Source organism: Mercenaria mercenaria, chromosome 10, assembly GCF_021730395.1.
Source record: "Mercenaria mercenaria strain notata chromosome 10, MADL_Memer_1, whole genome shotgun sequence".
NCBI classification, from domain to species: domain Eukaryota; kingdom Metazoa; phylum Mollusca; class Bivalvia; order Venerida; family Veneridae; genus Mercenaria; species Mercenaria mercenaria.
In genome coordinates this window covers 32310297-32323481 of record NC_069370.1, presented here as the reverse complement: position 1 = coordinate 32323481, position 13185 = coordinate 32310297, and the positions used below count along the sequence as shown (strand labels likewise).

At 33.0% G+C, this 13185-nt stretch overlaps 1 protein-coding gene across 3 annotated transcripts in view; it reads left to right on the top strand.

Moving 5' to 3' along the window:
- Positions 1 to 13185, top strand: part of LOC123560845 (dual oxidase-like) — an 82176-nt gene that overhangs the window by 991 nt on the left and 68000 nt on the right. The window contains exons 1-2 of one of the 3 annotated variants that reach the window (XM_053552620.1): positions 77 to 204; positions 754 to 834. The gene's annotated coding sequence lies outside the window, so the exon portion shown is untranslated. Of the gene's footprint in view, positions 1 to 76; positions 205 to 753; positions 835 to 11709; positions 11728 to 13185 lie in introns of those variants that run through there. The other 2 variants (XM_053552622.1, XM_053552623.1) reach the window with 2 other exon arrangements.

Here is a 13185-nt window from a genome sequence, read left to right as displayed (position 1 = left end):
AGTAAAACAGAGGAAGAAATTCATGCTTACATGGATGATTCCAGTGCATTCAGTCAGAACATTGCCCTATATTTACCTATTGTCATTCTGTGTACGTTAAATTTAACACGGGTTTCCGTTTGTTTTCGGTCGAAATTGTTAACTAACAGTTAATTAACAGAATAGATTTTATTTGTCGAAGGATATAGCTCGCGTCATATTATGGTAAGTCGTTTATGAAGTTAACACTAATAATCATGAATTCCATGCTTGCAGTGAAGTAATCCATTTTCTGTATTAGTTTTTTTTTATTGAGACTAATTACTAGTTAAATTGAATATTGTTGTAAAAATAACTACAATAAGTGGATATGACCACCTATAATTCATCATTAAGATTGGTATAATCATTTATATAACTAGATTCTAAACTACCGGCATCATGATACTGATTTAACGCCGCTAAAAGGCATTGGAATTACATTTCGATGTTAAACTTAAGTTAAATGATAGGCCTAATAACATCTCCTTGTAGGACGCCGAAACTACACAAAATTTCTTGTGATAATACAAGTGTTTTAAATGATCATTGACTGACACAGGAAACCCTACATTTGTAAACGGTGCTTGTTTATCAAATAAACGTGTTTGAATTGTATGTTATGTGCTAAAATAGATTTAATGCGAGATAGCTTTTAAAGGCGCCTTTTGTTTTCGATCATTTACATGTTTATGTTAATCATATAAATCTTGTGATGAATTTTAATACTTTTAGGTCCAATGTGATTATTTAGAATGCTGAGTACAAACAAGGTTTGAAAAGAGTAATAATAGGCTGTCACAGGTGTTAGACAAGGTAAGTACATTAGATATATTGTCCATAATCTTTACATTAATTCAAACTTGGGTTTGATTATTTTGACGGATTATCGATAGTGGTGGTATGAATTATAGATATGTCAATTTACTTTTGAAAGCGGTCTGTGAAAAACGTTACGATTTAATATCAAAAGAACTCGATCTGCTAAAATCATCAATGAACTCATTTCGCCTTAATATCAAAGAATTGTAATTGGCTTTAATATTAAAAAAAAAACTCGGTACGTTTCGATTTAATGTCGAAGAACTCGGTCTGCAGGGAACTTACCGATTCAATATCAAGGGACTCGGTCTGTCGGAATTTGATCCGATTTGATACAAAAGAACTCGGTCTGCAGGGAACTTACCGATTCAATATCAAAGGACTCGGTCTGTCGGAAACGATCCGATTTGATACAAAAGAACTCGGTCTGCAGGGAACTTACCGATTCAGTATCAAAGGACTCGGTCTGTCGGAAACGATCCGATTCAGCATCAAAGGACTCGGTCTGTCGGCCGATTCAATATCAAAGGCATCGGTCTGTCGGAAACGATCCGATTCAACATCAAAGGACTCGGTCTGTCGGAAACGATCCGATTCAACATCAATGGACTCGGTCTGTCGGAAACGATCCGATTCAACATCAAAGGACTCGGTCTGTCGGAAACGATCCGATTCAACATCAAAGGACACGGACTGTCGGAAACGATCCGATTCAACATCAAAGGACTCAGTCTTTCGGAAACGATCCGATTTAATACAAAAGAATTCGGACTGTCGTAAACGTTCCGATTTGATATAAAGAACATGAACTGCCGGAAATGTTTCGCTTTAATATCAAAGTACCCGGTCTGTTGAAAACATTTCTATTTAATATTAACGTAAACATTCCGATTACATATAAAAAGACCCGGTCAATATCCAAGAACTCTGTTTGTCGGAAACGTTTTGCTTTTATATCAAAGAACTTTGTCTAAAGAAACGTTCCGATTTAATATAAAAAAAAAATCTTGTTCTGCCGTAAACGTCCCAACTCAGTATCAAAGTACTAGGTCGGCCGGAAAATTTCTACGGACCATGTTTATCTATGAGCATTACGTTTAAGGGACATCACACAACTAACTGAGAGTGGTTCACAGAACAACTTGATAAAACATATCATATGGGTTAGTTAGTGATCCTCCACAGAAATATATTGATTCTGTATGATCAATATGGGGACTTGGCTAATGCCTTGATCCCCATGTATCATAATGAATCCAGGGTTACTAACAAACCTAAAAATTAGTAGTATGTAGCACGAAAATGATAAATGTTAAATGTTGGTGGAGTTTCTTAATTAAGCCGTGTAATACTCGAAGAATTAAATGCTTATTTGTGCGTTTACACGGGTCAGAACTTCCTGCAAATCCATGAATCGCGCAAGAAGTCTCAGTGTGGCTTACACGCACAAAAACGGAATTCAATTCTCATATTTACATTTTTACAGTAGCTTGGTATGAAAATAAGTGGTTTGCTTTCCAAATGTACCGGAAAATCAAAATATATGTCATGATATCGATCTTTTAAACATCTTACTAGAACAGCCAGTAAGACCCGACCACGTTTAATTGTAATTCACCTTTCAATCAAAATACATTTCCTGGGTTTAGTTTAAATATCGTTAGATGCAGTGCAACTCATATAGTGCCTGAAACATTAGTTTTAGCTTAAATTTACTGTTGTTTTTTTTGTTTAATTGTGGCGTCAAATTTTTAAAGAACTTTTCAAATGACTCTGTCCGGGACATAATATTGGCATTGACATTCCGGTAAATATTATAGCAAGACTCTGTCCGGGACATAGTATTGGCATTGTCATTCCGGTAAACATTATAGCAAGACTCTATCCGGGACATAATATTGGTATTGACATTCCGGTAAACATAGCAAGACTCTCTTATCGCGTTGTATAGGTTTTGATTTATTTCGAATTTAATTCTACGACCAAATGTGACTAAGTTTGTAGAAATAATATAGTATAAAAACAAACATGTCACACGAAGATGACATGGTGAATTCTTACAACCTGGACCTTCTGTTCTCTCTCGTAAAAGGTTTGTAACCGTTAAGATTTTGCAACGGTTCAGATTTTGCGATGCTTCAGATTTAGACCGTATATAAACATGCCATATCATATCAATACCTACATGTATATCACATTTCCTAAATGTTTTATGTATCATCAAATGTACAGGTATAGATAAAACACAATTATTTGATTAAATCCATTTATGTTATATTTCAATAACAGTAATTGTACATTAATGATAAAATAAGTTTACCATTTTTATAAGTATTGTATATAAAGGTTATATCACTTTCACTAGTATCACCTTTTTCATTAATATTATATTGACAGACAGTATTTATCAATAAAATGAAATAATCGAGTATTCACTGTAAGCTTCTTCGCACATCTTTAAAAAAGCAATGGGCTTTATAAATATCAAAAAAGTATTGTTCCTCATATACATTTGTATTATACGATGTAATACATTAATCTCGTAACTGGATCAGATGCTTCAGTATCTTTCCGATTTTCACGAGGTAAAGAGATCAAATTCTTAACAAAAATGGCTTCATACTTATTATGACTGACAAGTAACAGAAGCATCTGAATTTAATGTGATTTTTTTTCAGAGAAGAAACTTGAAGCAGTCAAAATAAAAAAAAATCCTCTGATATCCAAGCGACATTTCTTCTCTGTTCATAACATTAAATGATGAAAAAGATACGTTGATAGCTACAGTTGATTAATGACATTAGAGTGATAATTCTGTTTGTGTTGTGAAACACTTGTCTATCTTAATGTGTGATTCTTTCGGAAATTGGCCTCTTTATAACCATGTTAAGAAACAAATAATTAGCCTTATCTAAAATATGACCAAGTAATTTTGAAGTATCATTAAATGTTTCGCTGAAATGCATCAAATGAATTATGTAGATACAGTCATACCAGTCTTTAAAGATCACCCTTCGAGAACAAAAAAAATCTTGTCTTTGTTGAAAGTAAGTCTCTCGACACAAGTATACTAGACGTGGTTCAGATAGGGTGTGGAGTGGGGGCAGTGGGAGAGAAGTGGTCCAAAGGTAGGTTTTGTAGGAGCGGGTATTATTCTCAGCTTGTATTTAGCGCACGTTTGACTTCAGTTGTCCTTGTGTATGAACACTTATCAGACTGCAGTCTTTATATTTATCTTTATTTGGGTTAAAGTAGTGCAAGCAATTTACTATCTTTTTTGCTTGTGAGCTTGTTGCGGTACGAAGCAATCAGAAACGGGTATATATACGTACGAAACAGCACGTACATAAACGCGATCAGATTATAACGCAATTTCTCATTACGTGTTTGGAGGATTTTTTTCTGCATCACTATACAATAAGATGGCAGTGCGTGCCCATATAAACATATTTTCCTAATTATTCATCTGCATAGCAACACTATCAGATAAAGACAAATAGCATTTTGTTTACTGAATGTTTCATTCAAACTAATTGTACCTTCATTTTTATAGAATTTTTTAGTACATATGAATAAATCTTTAAACTTGCTTGAAACACACTTTCAGTCTGATCACTTAGGTATCCATTAACGGTACCTTCTGAAAAAAGTTTGGTGGCTGTCCAAACCTCAACGAAGAGGGGATACAAACAATATCTCCGTATATTTAATTTCAACTACAAAATTACGCCTTCAAATCAAATATCCAAAGGGAGTTACCCCAGCAAAGAGTAACGTTTAAGAATCTAATATCAATGCAGTAAATGACAAAACTGAAAAATGTGTCCATAGGACACAGATGCCCCTGCTATGTGATGTTACGATACAGAAGTGTGAGTCCTGTAAGTAATGACGTTTTGACAAGAAAAAAAACATGTTTAATAAAATTATTGAATGGAAAAGAAATATGACCGCACATATTCGTTTCATCTATAAATGATTAAATATTAATATCGTTTTGTCATGTTGAATGTTTGTACAACGTTATTTGAATATCTCTCTAAGTATAAAAAGTTTGAAATATGTCGAAGAAAATGATATGTAAGATCTTGACCTCTAATACTTAGGTGTCTAACTATTACGTTTGATACATTATAATACTATGATGACTGTTTTGCTAAGTGATTCAGTTACTCATCTATGTGTACAAAAATACAGAAGTAATAGACCGAACAGGAAAAATTAAGTAAATTCTTTGTCGTTTATGTGTGATCTTGACGTTTGGGCTAGGGGTCTAGTCTTTATATGCAATGTATTAAGTATTTAAATTTACAAATTAAATATTTATATTAATTTTACTTTGCATAAAATGAACATTATCCGAAATGCATTTACTGTATGGCTTTTCCCAGAAATATACTTCCGTTTCATTTCGAAGCATACTGATGAAGGAGAGATATCCATATACTAAGAAACCATTAAATGATGTACATTTGTATTTTCATTTATTTTCATGCACACCTCATGCAATAAAATATATAAGATTATAATCATGCAAAAATAATATTTATGTACAAATGTAAATACATGTACCATTTTGCATAATCTGCTTGTGTGTGTGTGTGAAGTCTTATTCAATGCAATGCAAACGTTGTATGTCTATGAAAGGTTCATATGTATATAAACACATCATTTAATCACTTGCTACATAATCGTGTACAATAATTATATCTGTATATTTACCATGTTTGTCTTTATATTATCTCATTTCTACGGTGCCCCTAAAGTGACATGTTACACACATTTTTTCCAATTAGGTAATGTGAGACTTTTTTTTATTTCGTTTAAACGAAATCATTTCGTTTAAACGAAATAAAAAAAGTCTCACATTACCTAATTGGAAAAAAAGTGTGTAACATGTCACTTTAGGGGCACCGTACATGATTTCTGCTTAGATCTATTGTATTCATATTATGCATCTCTTACTATATCTTTTTTGTGATATATTTTACGACACTTCTACAATTGCCGTTTTTGTTTTAGTTGATACATAACATGTATGATGTTTCATTTTCTTCAACGCAATATAAAAGCTTGCACTTTTGTCATTCTCCAAACATTTTGTACGGTTCATTTCGGTATATGTTTGTATATAGTCTTATTCAATGACGTCCAAATCCTTTCTTAAACTATGGATAATGATATGTCTTGTCCTGAATAATTGTTATATTTTTTGCTTGTTATAGTAGAGACCAGAGGAATGTCAGTACGTAATAATATCATGTTGCTACTGTTAACAGACTGTTATATGAGAATAAAGAATATACCTGCACATTATTTGTTATATAACTAATGAATATACCTGCACATTTTTCTTATAGTAGTAATGAGTATAACTGAACATTTAAGTATAAAGTACCGTAATGATCCCAAACAGAAGCAATTTGGATCGTCTAAGTTTGAAACGTCAGTTTCTGGGATTAAGTACACTTAGATAAGCAGTTACCTGCTGAAATTCCAGAACATGAAATTTAAGCGGGTCTTGTCTGAAAGGGGTTAAAATGTATGTTTCTTTTTACATAAGATTTAATGTCCTTACTGGGAGATAAAAGATGCACTTTAGTGGTTAACTGACCCTCAAAAGAACTTTAGCAGTTTTTGTTTTATTTGTTCCTATAATTAGTTAGTAAATAAACAATTTAGATTGTGTAAGCAAATTAAAGGCGGTTGAGCTGGTTCGTATAAAGACTTCCGTTTGTACTCTTCAACTTTTCCGCCCTATGGAACAATTGCACTTATTATCATGCCATTAGGTATAATGGACAAATAAAACTATAGATAATTTACTAAACTTTAATAGCATCTTTCATCACATCTAAATAACTTGGTAACCAGTAAAGGTTACTGTAGGTCGCCGAAAAAATCAAGCATAATGTAGTCAAAGAGAAAGAGCGAACGTGAAACGCATGCCGTCAAAGCAAAGTAAATAAAGATTTTGACTAAGATAGACCAGCCGAACTTAAACTCTAATGTTTCGTCTTCTCCTATCTCTTCAAAAAACATATTAGTCACTCAGTCTACGTGAGACGATGAAGGACAAGTAAATGATGATGGTTTGTACACGTAGTTGAAATCTACTGAAAGTCTTAGAAACCCATTTTAATCGAACAAGAGCTCATAGAACACGAAATGCCCCTCTTGATGCATTCAGTAACTGCACAAGGAACAGAAACTATTTGGTCACTGTGCATTTGACGTTTGACGTACTGACCTCAAATCAATAATAATGGGTCATTTATCAGTCATAAGTGACCTCCGTTTCAAATGTGATTTTAGACCAAAGCATTCTCTAGATATTTGGCAAAAAGTTCTACTCTACTTGGTCAATTTGATCTTGACCTACTGACCTCAAAATCAATAGGGGTCAACCTCATCATGATCAACCTCACAATAAAGTTTCGTAATACTAGGCCCAAGTGATCTCAAGTTATCGTCCGGAAACTGTTTAACTGTTCCGGGTCACTGTGACCTTGACCTTAAATATACTGCCCTCAAAATCAATAAGTGTCATCTGCTGGTTATGATCAAGCTCCTGATCAACTTTCATTATCCTAGACCTAAGCGTTCTTGAGTTATCATCCGGAAACCGATTTGTCTACGGACCGACCGTCCCGCGAACATCTCCAAAACAATATACCCATCCTTCTTCGAAGGAGGGGGTGTGGGGCATAATTACAGCGCAACTCGAATCACTTAACCCGCGACTTATGGATACTGGTTGATTATCTTATGGTTTCTTTTGATACAGTCTGACATTTAGCTTATTATAGTTTGCTCTTAAACTAGATTCTAGTTACGTGTCGCTGATTCAGAGTAACTTTTATTTTAACTTTTGTGTCCTATTTGAGCCAATGTCTGTATGACCCTTCTTTAAATTGAAATTGCAAAATCTGTCATAATGAAATTAATGAATGAGGCTCTAGGCTTTATCTATATTTTTGTCCAGAATTGGTGCTTAGAGGGTTAAAACAATCTCATACATACCATAGATAAAATGCGGAAACGGAAAATGGTGACAGTTAAAAGAGATCTGCAATTAAAATTCTGACTAACTGCTTGTTTAACAGTATTTCAAAAAGTGCGCAATAATGCTTACTTCTGGTTTTAAAAGGTTCAGACAGATAAAGTGAACGGCAAAAAGTCGAAATTTCTGGCTGGTTGTTTTGATGTCACTTCTAACTGATACGCGAGATAAAGCAGGTACATTTTATAACAGCTGATCGTCAAAAAACACATCTTTTAACATAAAAACTAAACTTTCGGTTCAAAGATAATGATTAAGCAAATATTTCTGAAGCACACAATTCAATATTGCTGACGTTAAGATTTTATTCAGAGTACCTCCCCAAAAATGAGACTTAAAGATTCCTTTGCATTTTTCATGTCGCTAAATGGTTTGTGCGTGCACAGCCCATGCTATGCACAGAGATTGCAAAATTTGTTCTGTACCAAAACGCCAGCTTGTAATCCTACCCCGTGTGGGGGAGTGGTAAACTAATTCCATTACTATGCAATTGTCCGTCGCAGTTTTATGCGAAAAAAATTCCTTTGAAACTTTTAAAGGGATTGAAATTTAATTTTCATTATGTTAAATGGCAATATGTGAAGTGAGAGCATTAACCGTAAGTGGATAACTAACGAATTGTCTCCCTTGTTGTTCCTTCTCAAGAGAAGGAACACTTATGGTGAACATGTCACACTTGACTGAGCATGTAATTGATACAAGGGTATCGTCAAAGGAATCCGATTTCCCGTAGGGCGCCGCCATCTTGGACTCATGCATATTCATTACAGATAGCCTCTAGCCCAATATGTGTTTACGCATAATCAATCTTTATTACAGTCTTTAATAGTGCAATACAACTACGTCAAATAACAGAACAAGAAGACACAATAATAAAGTTTAAATCATGTAACTCCTCGATTAAATATATCATAGTAAAGAATCGAGATTAACGAAATGAATATGCATCATCTAAAAATAGACTCCCGCCAAAACAATTAAAGGCTGAACACCACTAAATCCAGCTCTTCTTTATTTTATATAAAATTCACTTACTTCACAACGGCTTTCCGACATTTTCTAGCATATCAGATTTTCAGAGACTTATATTCCCATAAAGAACTAGATCGCTACTTTACAAAAAGAAAAAGAAAAGGGGGTGTTAACTTTTATATAAGAAAACTACAGTCCGGTAAATACAACCCGCTGAATTTACTACTTTTCGCTTCTTTCAATTTCTCTTTTCGAGACATTAAATTCTTACGCCGCCATTTTTACCGAGAATGCGATAAGAACATGCCGATTTCAATAGAATGCAAAGTGATACATACTGAAACACGGTAGGGTAAAAGTAAGCACGTTGCTGTTGAGAAAATGCACTAGGAAAGGAAAAAAGATCAGTACTATTTATATATGGACTACTTGTGACAAGACCAGCGGAGGCTTACATTCTATTTGGTAGTGATCAGCCTTAAGTAATAAAATTGTCCCTGGTCACGTGATTCATTTAGCTTTTGCAAGTCATTTCTTTTGCGTACTTCTTTACTTCCTGATTTTTTTTCGAATCGTAAACGCATGTACGAAATTTCTTTGTGTTAATTAAGTGCGCGGGTACTCGCTGGTGTAGTCGCGTGATGATAAAACTGTTAATACTTAGATTAGTTAGATCTAATTAAGTTTGCACAAAAAATGACAAATCATATTTGTCTCATTGCATTATCAAACATTTGTAACATTATGCTAAAACAATATCCCTTAAAAAGAATATTTTATATGTGCTAGAAGGAACCTTTTGGTAAGCTAAATCTTGTTTACTTAACTCGTTCGACAAAGAGAAGAAAAACTGTATTGTTGGATTGGATAAGCCTATACAAAAGTACTACATTCTGGTGTCTGACATGTTATCATTTAATGGTCATCTTCTCAAGTCTGGGGTATGTGACAGGGTTTTTTCATATAGAAAAGCTTACGGAAAATCAATAGCAATGCCTGACCTGAAAAATGAGAGTAGCTAACTTCAGATGGTTGGGAAACATATATAATAAATTCTGTATATTCTCAAGAGATTTTATCACTTAGTGAAAATGAACCTGATGACAACATATTGATACTTTGTTTACATAATATCTAAAGGAGAAAACTTTCTCTTTGTTCTGCAAGCAGCATTTTCACTAAGCAAAGTCTTTAGCTAACATTTCCGGCTACGTTCGTAATGGATTTTCCAGAGCAAGCACAGTTTTTAACTGTTGTGTTTTTGCAGCGTGCATGGAGCACGGTTTTCAATTGAGTTCAGTTTCCGACAGCGTTCATAATAAATTCTCGAACGTTCTATTGAATTAATTTTCTGGCAGCGTTCATGATAAGGTCTCTTAAGGAAGCACGGTTTTCAACTGATTTCATTTTTCCAGCAACTTCATAAAACACTGTCCGTATTAATCGCTGTTTTCATTTGAATTTGGATTAAACTAGTTCGTTAAAATTACTGACAGTGGGTGTTTTGAACAAATTTGACGGAATAAGCTTAGTTCGATTTATCTAAGTGTAAAGAATTCCTCATAGCTGTCTAAACAGCAAACTAAAGCTTTTCATGTGGAATGAAAAAGTTCTGAAAGATACTGGTCAATGTTCATTATGTTTTTAAGCATTTTACAAACATAGTTACTTACAACATAATATATTTAAATTCTTGTTTAAATCGCATGACTTATTTCCATCTTAGAATGAATTTTCAAATAACTGTCAAAGTGTTTATTAGAATGTTAGGTTTGCCCCGCCATATGATGTTTTTTTTCTCATATGATCTATTACAACTAAAAGTTTTTTATGTAAATATACATCGCTACCTCTTAAATAAGGCCGCATTTCAATAGGACAAGTTACAAAAACATTCAATAGCAAATACGAATTTTCGTGCTATAACTGCAGTTCGAACCAAAACCAAAGAATACAATATTTTAACACAAACGAAAAGAGTTGTATCGAGAAATTTGCACGAGTTCTGCAGCGGAAATATTGCGCGACATTAGGAGCGCGACTTTAGGAGCGCAATATTGAACTTCAAAATATTGACGTTTCAGGTTCCACTATAATTTAATGGGGTTTATAAGTGAGTAGATCTATATGATATTACCGTCAAAAGCAACGCCATGACCCACCCCTTATCCAACTGTTTAAAATGTGGTAGATGACAATGTTTTAGATGTTTTAATAAGCCTTAATAATGTTAGTAAGCGCAGGAGGCTTAACTAAAGCAAGCTCTTCTTTCAACTTTACCCTTTCTTTAAACATTTCTTAATTAATAAAAAAAAAATAGCTAATTGAAAAATACATGTAGACTTAAAATATTGGTGAAGGGTAGCATACATGAAAATTCAAAGAAAATAAAACTTACCTTATTCCTTTTTCGTAAAAAAAAATGAAAACTACCCAAAGTCCTTCTTTATTTGCCGATCAAATGAAAACAGTGTCAGAATATTTTATGGTATAGGTTACGTAAATCCGACACTTGTATAATCCATCACACATGCGCACTGGACATGTCGAAGAATAGTCTTAATTTCAGATATATCTATTAAACACAAGCAACCTGAACAAAACTGGAGTGTGAATAGCGCAAGTTTCTTTCAAAATGTCGATTTTTGGTCATTGATTTAATACATTCATATTACGAATAAAGACGCTCAAATACGTCAAACGGATTTTAAAGCTGGATATAAAGTGGGGACTGTTTACTTTGGTATTCACAGTATCAAAGGTGGTGACACTATATACCGGTGTTACAACAATTTGATAAATTTAAGAATCAAAGTAAGCCATCTATTGTACGAATGTGATTAATACTGCAGGTATGTACTAAAGTTTTGAAGATGGAATTGTTTTTATAAAGTTTTAACTCCTATAAAATTTCGTCGGTTTTTATTTTTTTTATTTATTTTTTTACTTACATTACATGATGCTGATGATAATAATGAAAGAAATAAAGTTAACAGTCAATTTTAACTCTAAATTTGCGTTTTTATCAAATTTTCTGTCACATTGTTCCTGTCTGTATATATGGGATAGTTCTGTCTTGGTCTAAATGGTATTAATGGTTGAAATAATTAATTTAATTATAAAAAATTTAGTCATAATATTACCGTTTTAAGGACAATATTTTTATAGCAATGTCGTTGTAATGATAATGCCTGTTTGGATTAATGTCAACATAAGTATGACTTTTTTATTATTATCATTCAAATTGCAGTTTTGAAATAACTATGCCGCAAGTTATACGAGAAATGAGACTTCGGTTAAATGGTCAATCTGATTTCGGTCATGTACCAGATTTATTTAGATTAAAATTGCACTTAAGTTTTTTTTTATTTTTGTTTATTATTTCTGTTCTTGTTACTCAAAAGTATGAATTTTATAAACATACTTTGCACAGGGAATGGTAGATATATTATCAAATATATTTTTCACTCCTATGAAACTATAATATAGGTAAATATAGTCAAAGAATGATATTTCAAAAGATCAAAATATCTTTCACTCATGAACACCATCTCGTGGCTATACCACTCGTGAAAATATTGCATCTGAAGTTTACTCGTGGTAGATATTTCTGTCAAGCAAATATCTTGTCTCTATTTATAGTATGTATATATTTCTTAAATACGTAACATGAATTACTGAAATGTTTTAAATTTTGTTTTATATGGATCAGTTATTTGAAACTTGAGAAATATGTTGTTTTTAAAATAAGGTAAGGTTTTGCAAGCTGACATTAAAGAATTAAATAAAATGATACCTTCAACTTCAAGATGTATTCTCTGTCAGAGTTTGTTTCAGAATAATCTGATCGCCAAATTTTCAATTTTAATACACGTTAAAGTTGGTGATAGACGACCTCAAAGAAATATCAGGCGATTTGTTCAGTTGTACATGTGATCTAGTGTTAGCCGACCTCAAGGCGATATCAAGTGATTTGTTCACATAAAAACAGGATACATATCGATGTTAAAATTCCCTTCGAAAATCGTCACACTCCAGATGAACTAGATAAAAAAAAATGAATATCAAAATAGATATTATGCTTATGTCATGATCATGATTTGATATGTAAGTCATGATAAAAAGTTCCTTGTCCGAACTAAAATTGACTAAAATCTTTTACATATACATTTGTACATTGTTTGTTCAAAAGTTCTGTCGCGCAATTTTACACAAACTAGTTTAGAGGATAGTTTGAAATGGTTCATAATTATTAAACCAGATTCCAGTATTGTATAATAATTATTATTATGATTTACCTCTGTTTTAGC